The sequence below is a fragment of the Octodon degus genome, unplaced genomic scaffold (genome assembly GCF_000260255.1).
Source record: "Octodon degus isolate 3935 unplaced genomic scaffold, OctDeg1.0 scaffold00214, whole genome shotgun sequence".
In the NCBI taxonomy this organism is placed as follows: Eukaryota; Metazoa; Chordata; class Mammalia; order Rodentia; family Octodontidae; genus Octodon; species Octodon degus.
The window spans coordinates 2,515,972-2,529,235 of record NW_004524790.1 but is presented as its reverse complement, the minus strand read 5'-3'; the positions used below and the strand labels follow the sequence as shown (position 1 = coordinate 2,529,235).

The 13,264-nt window shown below is 38.1% G+C and overlaps 1 pseudogene; it reads left to right on the top strand.

Annotated features, from left to right (window-relative positions):
* The window catches only part of LOC101579132, a 52,750-nt pseudogene that overhangs the window by 9,692 nt on the left and 29,794 nt on the right, over window positions 1–13,264 (top strand).

Here is a 13,264-nt window from a genome sequence, read left to right as displayed (position 1 = left end):
ATCTTGTACAGCAATTAACCACTAAGAAGAATATATGCAGTGTATTATTTGTTGAAACTGTACTTCCGATTTGATTTGAAACTGTCTAATTGCTATCTGTTTATCAATAAAACTTTAAAAAAAATCAGATGGCTTCAAGGTAGGATGGCATAGCAGAGTGGCAAGTGTTTATGAGAGCGACAAACAGCAAAAGTAATGAGTCTGAAAGGGGGGATAAGGCCTCTATCCCCCATCCAATTGTTAGAGGGCTTCACCTGGAGCAGGTAGAGCACTGACATCATCTCCCTGACCTATTTTTGCAAGGGACAGAACATATACAAAGGGAGGATCAATCTCCTGCTTGAACTTCTAAAGTTTTCAAATGGACAGAATGAAGCTCCTTTTCATCATCCTGGACACTGAAAAACTCCTCTGGGGCATGTTATCTACACCTAAGGATGTAGAAGTGCTCAGGTACTTAGTTAAGCTTCACAACTTCACTAGTAGACAAAAGTACCACCTGTTACAATTACTAAAAAATTATTAAGAATTTATTAGTTCTGAAAAAGCTTTTAAAATTCTTTGAAGATTTTTCATTTGTATCCAACTTTATGTTGGCTAGATAATTTTCAAATGCTAATGAGGACATAAAGCTAACATCTTTCAAATTGGAAATATTTTCTCAAAATTTATATTTTCATTTCAAAGTTTATTTTTACTAAAATCAATATTTTCTTCCATCTTTAACAGATTGTCTGTTATCATCGTGTCATAATTTATAAGCCAATATTGACACCTATAGAATAAGTGAAGCCTAAGTGTACATTGAGGCTCACGATTTGTGCTGGTTACTTAGATTCTAAGAAGCACATGCACAGAACCAACACAATATTGTATAGAATAAACCGCCCTCCCTGATAGTTCCAATGAGTTTCAAGGCATTAAGGGTTGCAGTGCTTCCCGGCTACTCAAAATCTTGAGTGACGAGATATATTAATTTTCCATGTGCTGCCCAGCTTTAGATTGAGAAAAAAGAGGAATTTACCACAGAGATTCATGTTTTCATAAAATCATAAACCCTAGGAGTTCATTGTTTTAGGAATAGAAATGGATTCTGAAAATAGTTGTCATGAAGATACTTGAAAGAACAAGGCAGTGGGGAAGTAGGTTAACTTCTATATCTCAAAAGTGTAGTGTAAGGCTGTGCTAGTGCATATCTCTAATCACAGCAGCTAGGTGACTGAGGCAGGAGGATAGTTGCAACTTTAAGATGAGACTGGGCTACAAACTGAGCTCAAGTTCAGCCTAAACTACAAAACAATAGCCTAGCTGAAAAAGATTTTTATAAAATTCATTATATTTCCTCACTGCTTTATCAGTAACTTCCAGTTGTATGTCCACCAGTGCAGAGCAATACAGCTTACATTACCTGTGACTAGCACACAGAGAACACTTACACAAGCAAAGTTCTGTGGATGCAACTTTTGATCGTGGTCATGTCAGGTTATAGTTGATAAATTTCCACTTAGAAGGCACACTGTCCAAGATTTTTGCCTGAATTTGAGGCCTTCCAGACTGTTTCAGGAGATCCCTAATATTAAACCCTCTAGTGCAATCCATTAGCAACACCTCTAATGGCATCTGTGCCACTGGCTTATTGAAAAAGACCTGAATCAGATCTTCCAAGAGGAGGTGAATCCTGGGATGTTGCTATCAGTAGAACTGGATTACATCATGGTGGCTTCAGGTGCTTAAAATGCTACTAAATCATAATTTCTGTCTTCTGTTTTTCTTCCGGACTCCAGAACGCAGATGTAGAGCCCAAGGCAAAACTGGTGGTGAACTTCTCCAGGGATATGGGGCAGGCAAGGGCCATGAGCAGAATGTCCACCTGAGTGACAAGCAGTGTCACTTTGAAACAAATAACACACACAACATCATTTTATAAATGGTTCAGGCCAAATTTCCACTTCACTCAGTCCAAAGCTTTGCATACGCATCTAAGATGTTCCCGATGTTCCCTTTGATTGACATCTTCCTTCTCCTGCAGCTTCCTGTCTTAGTGTGTTCTTTTGATAATGAAGCCTGCCCTCAACAAAGGAGCATTAGTGTGCGCAAGGATGGAGACGTGGTGATTGGCTGCTTTTTATTTCTTTATTTCTATATCTACTACACTGGCACCTTTCACATAGAGCCTCTCAGAGAATTCTATATCACGCCGTAAGTGTCTTCTTTATTTATTTGTTTTCTTCTGAATATGAGCCTAGGTTACGGCTAGGGAACTTCAAATAGGTGTACCTGTATTCTTTACTGTGGTATCTCGCCCTGCCACCCAGATATGAGCAACAGGCCCCCAATAAAACCTACCTATAATATTTCCATGTCCTCTTATTATACTTTTGAATATGGGAAGAGAATATTCTTGCTGTTTCTTTGTTTTCATATCTTCTTGTACTCAATGCCAAAAGTAGACAGTGACCCCACACTCCACCACATTCCATGGATTATCTATTTTTTGACCTTGATTCTACTGCACATCATTAAATGATGGTATTCATTTCAGTTGAACTCCTAAGATTGAATTGAATGCTAAACAGCTATTGAAAAACATTTCTTAAGATGATCAAGGTATTGCTGATATTTTTCTAAATAGTCCTAAAATTTCCCTCCATTTTACAGACTAACTTCTGACCTACAATCTATTCTGCTTGAAGGAGCATCTTCTTGCAATGAAATAGTTAGTATTTCAAATGAAGTTTAGGCTGTTTCACAACTCCTGGAGCTGCACAGTAAACCCAGCATTAGGGTTTCAATCATCTGAAAGACTTATACCTTGCAATGCAATTGTTCTTTAGTATAACTTCTCTATTTCGAAACTATGTTATCATGTGTGATGTCAAACATGAAAATAAATTATAAATCGGACTCGTGGAACTCTAGAATATGATATGTGGTATTGTGAGGAAAGGAGATGACATTGGAGCAGTGACTGCCTGAGTAGTATAGATGATGCAGAGCAGAGTCCTGCGCTAGTGGCCATAGAAAGAGTTAAAATTAAATACAGAAAGATCTTCCTTATACATTATACAGTGCTACAGCCTTGTTCTAAGGATTGTAGATTAGGATATTTGGTGGACATCCTTCTAAGTGCAGAAAGTCACTGATAGCCTGGCAACCTCTCAACTAGGTTTTTTTTTTCTTATGTGTCTAGAAGATACAGTTGTTTGTTGCCTCAGGTAGTTGGCCAGTGCTTGGAGGCTTAAGACTCCCTTCTTCTGGTCACATGTTTCCCCTTGAGTATCAACTGGTATTTAATGGACTGGTCTTGTTGGGGAAATTTGAGATTCCATCCACAGAGAGGACACTCTGCGCAGGGCTCTACCAGTCAGAACTCTGAAAAACACATTCAGGGACGCTCAGCACCGGAATTGAAATTATAGATGTGGAAGCTCATCAGACCTGGTGACGTAATTTTATCCGTGCTTTCCCTTTCTCTTGTGTTATCATGTATTTGTTACATACTCAAGGTTTATTTTAAAAACTTTCTTTTATTTTTTTTACCTGTGTGGTAGAGGCTTTCATTACGTGTGAATCCAGACCACTATATTAAGCAGCTGCACTTGTGGTCTCTTTCAGGCTGCACTATATTTGGGAACAGGAACAGCAGATCAAGGAACCAGGGCCTTTTCGTTGTGCAGATAGGATCTGTTCCTATCACATACACCTTCTAATGTCCAGGTGATTCCTTTTATTTTTATTTGTAGACGTTTTCCTTATGCTCACATAGTTTTTGAGACAGGGATTGCTCTCCTGAGTATGCTCCCAGCAAAGTCTTAAGCTCAGTAGTTTCTCCTGCTTCAGACTACTGAGCAGCTATCATTACAGGAATTTATCATTATACCCTAAATGTGTGTTTTACTTACATCATTTTCTAAAATGTGTATGTTTAAATATTTTCTTACTATACAAACTTTTTCTTCTGGTGACGGCTACTTAGTGTTTCTTCTTGGTGCTAAATTAGAATGCTTTTGGAGTGGATCTGAATGGTGCCCAAAATCTCCTATTCCTTGTGAGAGGATTAATTGCTCATGGCATGTATTGAAAATTAGAAGAATGATTTTATTTTTGGGAAATAGCCCTCAGTATAGAATGCACTGAAAGATGGTTTTGAGGGAGGCAGACTCTGAATGGTGGATGGTCTAGTGCGCATTTGAAACTAACTAGCAGCTTGGAGAGGGACAGTGAGGGAGTCTAGCTACCCCCTCATAGGATAATAAATAAAGAGATCCCAGGCTGATCGGCCATCTTCTGAGTGTAGTGGGGAGTGTGAACCCGATCAGGTACCAACATTATCAGATTATAAAAATACTTCAAGGTTGTAGGATCCGTTTATATTCCTAAAAGGAGAGGATGTGCTTCCTACTCTCCTATTGTCCTCTGCTGTCCTCACACATGCTCAGAGAATCAAGCTGCTTTTGCAGGTGGCTCTGCTCTAGACCCATACACTGAGAGCTCCGTCTGTGGCTGACAACAACACACTTACAAATATGAGGTTTTATTTCTAGGCTAATGTAGCCTCAAGAAAAAGTGTTTAGGGCTTCAGGAAGGAATTTACTTTCCTGATAAAATGGGAAGAAAAAAGTAACAAACATTTGTTCTGCTATACAAATACAGGGGCCATAATATATTTTTGTGTTGTTTATTATTTTTAGATTCAAAAAAGGTTTTAACATTTCTGATTTCTTTTCATACATGTTTGCATTTGTTTAGCATCAGTTTGAAAAGAGTTTACACTATGAATAATATAGTTTAATACTGAATGAGTTTCAATTAATTATGTTAGAAAGGATAGATGATAATCAGAGAGATACAGATAGATACATAGAGACTGATATAGATACAGAGCTTATTTTTTATAATCTGTCACACTGATGCATCTACTATTTGCTTCTTCTATAAATAACATCCTGTTTTAGGTTCTCAATTTCACTACATCCATAGATTTTGTAAATTTCAGAACACTCACGTAACATTTATACCTCATATAAAAATTCTCTCTTCTTTTAATAATTTTAGTGGTGTCCACCTTGGGAATTTTTTAAGATCAACATTTGTAAAATATTATTTTAGTGCTTTTGTCTCTTTTCCTAGAATTTTAGAATTTTAAAACTTCTTACTGTTTGTTTTGTTAAGGTTGTGGTTATATTATGTGTTTTCCTCAAAACAGTTTCACTTGCTAATTTTATGTTAGAACTATTTCTTTTCATTTACTTAGGCTTGTTTGACACAGTGCCCATAATTTCTTTTAATTTTCAGATGAGTATTCTTATTACTAATGGGATATTCAAGCCTACTTGTCATCCCAATTCTTTTCTTCTCTCCTAACGTGTTGAATATTTACTGTAGCTCGGAAACACCAGAGCAATACTAATTAACTCTGATGCGAGTAGAAAGCATTTTATGGACAATTTTGTCAATGAAATTGCTCTTGATATCCAGCTTCTGTAAGAAGCTTCATTCCATATCATACAAAGGATGTTGTAGTTTGTCAATAGTACCCATAGGGGCTGGGCAGATAGCTCAGTAGAACAAGTGCTGGCCTGGCTAGCGGTAGAGCCTGAGTTCAATCCACGGTTACTCACACACAAAAAAAATTAGTACATTTAGTTTTTCTTTTTCCTTTTTCTTTGTCTTCCTGAGAATATTTATTTGACATTCAAGAATTAACATTTGAATTGATTTACTACAGTTCGTATTTCTACTTTAAAATTTTTTTTATTTTATTTAGAAACAAATATCAATGAGACAGTTTCAAAGCTGATTAATAGGACATTTTCAATAATTAATACCTTGTACATTGTTATCTTCTTAGTGGTTATGCATAGTACAAGAAGCAGACAGCATATCCTGTCCAAACACTATTACTGCAAATCTTTCTTCTCAATGAATTAAGTGAAAGTAGCTATATATTTATCCTAACTATTCTGTATATACAAATACAAAATGGTCCTTCCTTTGTATCCCTTTTTTTTTTTTGTCGTGACAGAGATGGGTATTCTAGTGGCATCTAAATACTATAGGTGCTTGAATTCATCAAAACAATCCAACACAGTCCAGCAATCCACAATAGTATTGGGTGATCCACAAGTTGTTGACTTGAGCCTTTCACAGCTCAGCATATTAATATGGCTTTACTTTATATATCTCATTTTTATATTTTTTTGCTAGATGGTTAAGGCCAAGATAAAGCAAGACCTATACACCAAGAAATGTAAGTTTTGTATCTGATAACGTCAGTCAAGTCCCCTCAGAGTTTATCCTGTAATCCAGTACAACACTTTGTACATCCTTTGTCAGTGTCAGCCATGTGGATGAGTAACAGTCATTGCTTTAATTGGTAGGATTCTCACCCTGACTAACTATATATGCTAATACCTGAGAACCAAGCAACTACACTAAAGGCAGTAATGTGCAATAGAAGGGTCACGCTTAGAATACCTGTCATTGTGGTCTTCTAAATGCATACTTCTTGTCATGAAATACGAATTATTACCATATATCCTCACAAGTAAAAGTTGTGGGGTTTTATAACTGGATAAAAAAATGAGAAAAAAATACAAGGAAAAGAAAAAAATGTCACAGGACTGTTCTGCTACAATGCTGTATAGGGTTAGATTTCTAAATTTCTGTGTAAAACTATGTGTTTATTTCCCTTCAATTATATTTTCCTTCAAATTCTGTAAGCAGTGAAAATTCAACACATCAATACTTGACGGAAAATACCTTTTCCATGTCATGCCTAAGAAGTTTGATATTTAGATAGTGAGAGTAAACCAAACAGCATGGGTTTCAGGGTTATAATAAGCTTCTCTTCTGGAGGGTTAAAAACCCAAGTTTGCAAATCAAAAACTGGAAAAAAGGAAGACCTACAAGATCAGCCAAAATTTTGGCCCTGCCCTTTCAAGGTCAGTGAAGACTGAGGACATAGGATAACTTGTAATGTAGCATCATGTAACTCAGTTGTGTCCCAAATTTTCTGATCAAGGAGATTATGGAGCCACAGAGGAATGTGATCGATGATGTATAGTGTGCCTAAGGACAGTCACATGGAGAGAAAACATTCTCTCAGGCTCTCACCAGGAGCAAATTGGTCAAGTAATGGTCGTGATTCATCCACATGGCTGACACTGACATTTAGTTTTTTCTAACAGAAATCTCTCAAAATGACAAGGCGGAGAGATTTTCGTGTGCCATGAATCCTGCGCCGAAGATGGGCTTGCATTCCTGACCCTCACTCATCTGCATTGTGACTCATGGCTTTATTGTTTAAGCAAAATCTAAGTTTTGACTTGAAAGAATTTCAATTTACCTTTAACTTTTTCTTTATTTATCAAATACAATTATGTGTTTTCTTAGATGTGATGTTATGAGCTGGTATATGTTTATATTACCTAATACTTAAATTAAGTCAATTAAAGCATCTAACAACCCGGTATTTCTTCACATGCAAGAATGTGGATAGAAATTTTGTTTGAGATACATTGAATAGTTATATTAAGAAAATATATTTTTGCTCAAATAAAGCATATAAATATAAATGGATGCTTGTTCATATTGGACACTGTAAAAATAAATACATACACTATTTGATTTTTCCACACAAGAATTTTAAAATATCACCCTTCCTAAACATCTATATATTGTAATTCTGCACATAAAATTTGGTCTGTATATGTACAGCAATAACACATTAATTGTATAAGAAATGAAGCAAAAGACGGAGCAACTATTCTGTGAATTTTGTAAGGTCACTATCTCCTCCGTGAGAAATGCATCCCGTTGATTCATCTAACTCTAATTACCTTTTAAAAATTCAGGCTTCTAACACCATTATATTCATATTTGGATTCAACTTATATGAGTGTGTGGAAAGAACACAGGTATTCACTCCTGAATTGGTACTAGGCTAGATTAGAAGATGATCGCTGAATGAGCCATTCCCCTAAGCAACCCTGTGCTCTCTGTGCAGGCTTGCACCCAACAACTACCAGAACTACCTGGCCCTCCTTTTTGCCATAGAAGAGATCAACAGGAATCCTCATCTTTTACCCAACATTTCTCTGGGATATGAGTTCCATAATTTCATTTACAGTCATTGGAGGATACTAGAGAATTCCTTCATTTTGCTTACAGGACAATATGAGATCTCTAATTACATGTGTGGAACAGAGAGCAAGTGTGCAGCAGTACTGACAGAAATGTAATTTGGAACCTCTGCTCAGATTGGACCACTGCTGGAGCTCTACAGATTTCCACAGGAGAGGGTTGGTGGGACTGAAAATGCTAGAAGTTCAATATGGGTACTTCACCTAAGTGCGCTACATAGGGTTAAAAATGGGGTTGGTATGAGTATTTTTTTAAAGTGTGCTATGCACCAGAGTCTTCACACAGACACTTAGTGGATTAGACTTGATTTCCTTTCTTTCTCAATTTTTAGATCAAAACTAAAGGGAAGAAGTATATTTCCAAAATATCTGAGAACATTCTTTAATTTTAAAAACAAAAAATCCTTTGATGGAGGTGTTCAGAAAAGGGAATAACATCTGTTTAACTGTACAACTTGCAGAACTTAATCAGCTATGTATTTCAGGATTAAAATCAACAACACTTCAGTGAATTACCCACTTTTCTACTCCCATAAGGTTACCTTTGGCTCATTTGATTCTAAGCTGATGGACAGTGGCCAGTATCCTTCTCTCCATCAAGTGGCTCCAAAGGACACTTATTTGGCCCTCGCCATGGTGTCCTTGTTGGTTCATCTCCACTGGACTTGGGTAGGCCTGCTAATCACAGAAGGCCGTAAGGGTCTTCAGTTTCTCTCAGATATAAGAGGTGAGATGGACAAGAACAGAGTCTGTGTGGCCTTGGTGAAAATATTGTCAACTGCTGCTGTGTCATATATGTCAGCCACGAAGGAACATGATATCCTGACTCAAGATACATTATCGGCCAGTGTGGTGGTCATTTAATATGATACTGATAGTGCAAATGATGTAAATTACAACATAGCACAAAACTTAGTGCCGTGGAAAGTTTGGCTTTCAAACTCACGGTGGCATGCTGATCTGACTGGGAGAGATCTTATACTGGACCCATTCCATGGGATTCTGGTTTTTTCACATCACCATCAAGAGATTTCAGGGTTCAAAACTTTTGTCCAGGCAGCTAACCCTTTCAAATACCCAGAAGATACTTACCTCTTTATGTTTTGGTCCAAGCATTTTAATTGCTCATTCTCTGAGTCTGACTGTGCATTGAAGAACTATATCCCTAATGCTTCTCTGGATTGGTTGCCTCTGAATCATTTTAACACAGTTATGAGTGATAGGAGCTACAATATATACAATGCTGTGTATGCTGTGGCCCATGCCCTCAATGAAATTCTGTTTGAAGAACTGCTAACACCACCAATGAGAGATTCAAAAGTGATGTTTTTCCCTTGGCAGGTAATGTGTCTTCCCTTGCATGGCAGACAGTGCTTTCTATGTGCCCCTCTCAACTTATTCCATGAATTTAACCCAAGTATGTTAGCATCATTTCTACAAATTATAAGATATTGCATATCACACTTAATATTAAGGAGAAAATTCTTGACATATGTTGAATCTGTCTTCAATGAACGAGTCTCTGGTAAAGAAGAGAAAAGAGAATGCCAGCTCATTGCTCCTACAAATTGCATATCAAATCCTTGGCCATGTAAAGGACCAGTATTATAATTATCTTATAATATTCAGGAATGCTATTGATTTTTGTTTAATCTGGAAGTCCCTTCTGATATTGATGACCTCTCCTTTTGGTAGATGTTGTTGAAATAGTTAGATAAAAAGTGAAAGAAGTGTTTTTGAAGCTATGATTTCACAGATGATGTTTTACCCTAACCCAGATGGTCATCTTCCTTAAATAGACTTGCACAGAATATATTTTTCCTGAAATTGACCTTTCAGGAACATGATGGAAATTTAGTCCTTAGTCATTCATGTTTTACCATAATAGATATCAGTGTTAACGTGCCTTTGAGCAAATCGAAATAAAGTCTCAGAAACTGTCTTTCACCTGTATAACTTGTCTTTCTCCTGGAGCTCTGTTCACGTAGAATGATGTGTCTCTTTTAGCTGAATCACTTTCTGAAGAACGTCCAATTTAGCAACCGTGCTGGGGACAAGGTAAACTTAAATAACAGAAGAAAACTGGACTCACAGTATGACGTTCTCAATTTTTGGAATTTTCCAGAAGGCCTTAGACTTATGGCAAAACTAGGCAGTTTTTCCTCTCATGTGCCACATGGCCAGAACATGACATTATCTGAGGATATCATAGAATGGGCCGCCGGAGCTACCAAGGTATGTTGTACCCAGTCATGCTACACTTATCAAGAAGAAGCTATATATTGTCATAGGTATACTGCTAAAATTTCACTCGTGCAGTATAATCATGTGTAGAAATTGAAGGATTAAACATTAATTTTTATATTTTATATTTCAAAGAGAAAAAATGCACACAATTATACAGAACTAACAAAACAAGATGGTAAGTGATTAATCATATTAATATAATAAATATTGTTATCCTCAAAGTAGTTTCTCAGATGACTTGATATCTGCATGAAAAATGGATCAAATAATATAGGTATAGGCCCTGTTCTGGGAACCCCGAGACCCAGTCTTAGCCAAGGTCTGGTCAGTGTGTGGAGAGCTTCCTGCTAACCTACGACGGCAGGACCAGTCCCAGCCCAGGCGAAGCGTGGGCCGGACCATCTCCCACCCCCTTGGGCCATCCCCCACCACTCCGCAGTACCTCCCCCACCTTGCCCGCCGAATAGGAATTTCTGCCGAGTTCGGGGAACACACAAACCCAGTCCTAGCCCAGGTCCAGTGAAGGTGTGGAGAGCTTCCTGCTACCCTGCACCAGCGGGACCTGTCCCAGCCCAGGCGCAGTGTGGACCGGACCCTCTACCAACACCTTGGGCCGCCCCCCACCACTCCACAACACCTCCCCCACCACAACCACCAAGTAGGAATTTCTGCCCCATTCTGGGAAACCCCAGACCCAGTCTTAGCCCAGGTCCAGTGAGTGTGTGGGAGAGGTCCTGCTATCCTGAGCCGGTGGGACGAGTCCCAGCCCAGGAGCAGCGAGGCCCGGACCCTCTTACACCCTCTTGGGCTGCCCCCCAACACTCCACAGCACCTCCCTCAACCCCCTCAATGAGTAGGAATTTTGCTGCGTCCCAGGAAACCACAGACCCATTCCTAGCCCAGGTCCGGTGAGTGTGTGGCAGAGCTTCCACTTCCCCCTACTTCAACTTTCCTCCTCCAGGCACAGCTCAAGCCTGGCATACATGCCTGGCGTGTAACAATGCAGCTGCAATCCCTGCAGAGAGTGTAGAGGATAGATCCAAACAGCTAGTCCAGGAGCAGACATCTTGCCACAGGGGCAAAACAAGTTCACCCTCAAGGGCAGCAGTGGGAAGGAGCTGAGCACAGTAGCCAGACCCAAGCCAGACGCAGCTGGATAAGTCCAAACTTTGTAGAGCTGCACTTGAACTGCAGTACGTGTGCAGGTTATAAATACTGCAAAGATCTACAACAAAGGTCAGAAGACAGTGCTACACAAAATGACGAGAAGGAACAAAATGCAACTTCAGAGCACAAGCCCTACCGTAAGAAGTGAAGAGGACACTAACTCACAAAAAATTGGAAACCAAATAGCTGAAAGCAATGAATCAACGACTTCTGAAATAAAGGAACAGCTGCAGAAAGATATAGAAGACTTTAGCTTGGAAATGAAAAAAAGAAATACCTGAATTAATAACAACTGCACTAAAGAATCAAATGCAGAAACATATGGAAGAAACCCAGGGCCCACCCAGAATAAGTGCGGAGGACACTAGCTCGAATCACATGCATGAATTAAAAGCGTCGATAGTAAATAAGCAACAGCAGAAAGATATAGAGGAAATCAGAGCGCAATTCTTTTCTCAAATAAAAAAGAGCTCTCAGAACTCATAGCAGATGAAGTAAATATGCAACTACAGAAACATAGGCAGGAAACCCAATCTGAAATAAACACTGCAGTAAAAGAATTTCTAACTGTTTCTAAAGAACATACTGATAAAAAAAACAGAGGAGAATAGAAAAATGACGGATTCCCTGAATGAGAAATATAGGAAAGAAATAGATCGCATGAAGCAGAGTCAAAGAGATATAGAAGAGATTATACTCTCAATCACAAGCTTGCAAAACCGTTTAAGTGAATGTGAAGACAGAGTTTCAGATCTTGAAGATGCTCGTATAGCTAGTGAAAAGGTAAGAAAGGATCTCTTAAAAACAAAGAGGATGCAGGAAAGAATAATCCATCACCTGCAAGATGATGCAAAGATGAACAATGTGAGACAAATAGGCATCAATGAAAAAAAAAAAAAAAGGAGTCAACACAAACGACATTAAACAATATGGGCAGAAGAAATAGCAGAAGACTTCCCAAATATGAGGAAAGAATCTTACATTCAGGTAACTGAATCATACACAACGAAAAGGAACCACAATGCAATGAAAAACATATCAAGAAATATGAGTCAAGATCCCAGAAATTCAGCACAAGAATAATCTACTCAAAGCCGCTAGAGAAAAGAAGCAGATCACATTCAATGAGCATTCAAGCACAACTTATTGTAATTTATGGGATACGATGAAAGCTGTTCTCAGAGGGAAATTCATAGCTGTGAACTCACACGTTAGGAAAACAGAACGGGAACAAGTAAACACCCTAATGCTGCTCCTTCAACAACTGGAAAAGGAAGAGCAAAAAAAAACCCAGAGCCCAAAGACGGGAGGAAATCGTAAAGGTAAGAGCAGAAATCAATTCAATTTAGATGAAGAAAACATTTCAAAGAAATAAAAAACCAAAAAGCTGATTCTTTGAAAGATTAAATAAAATTGGTAAGCCCCTAGCTAAGTTCATCAAACAGAGGAAAGAAAAAATTCAAATACAAGCAATAAGGAATGAAAAGGGTGTAATTACCACAGACTCAGTGGAAATTCAGAAGATTATAAATAGCTACTTTGAAAATCTATACTTTCACAGAATAGAAGACACAGAAGAAATGGACAGAATCCTACGAAGATACAAATTAACAAAACTGAATCGACATGATATAACCACTTTTAGTAACCCAATAACAGCCAATGAACTATGAGACATAATTAAAAACCTACCGGCAAAGAAAAGT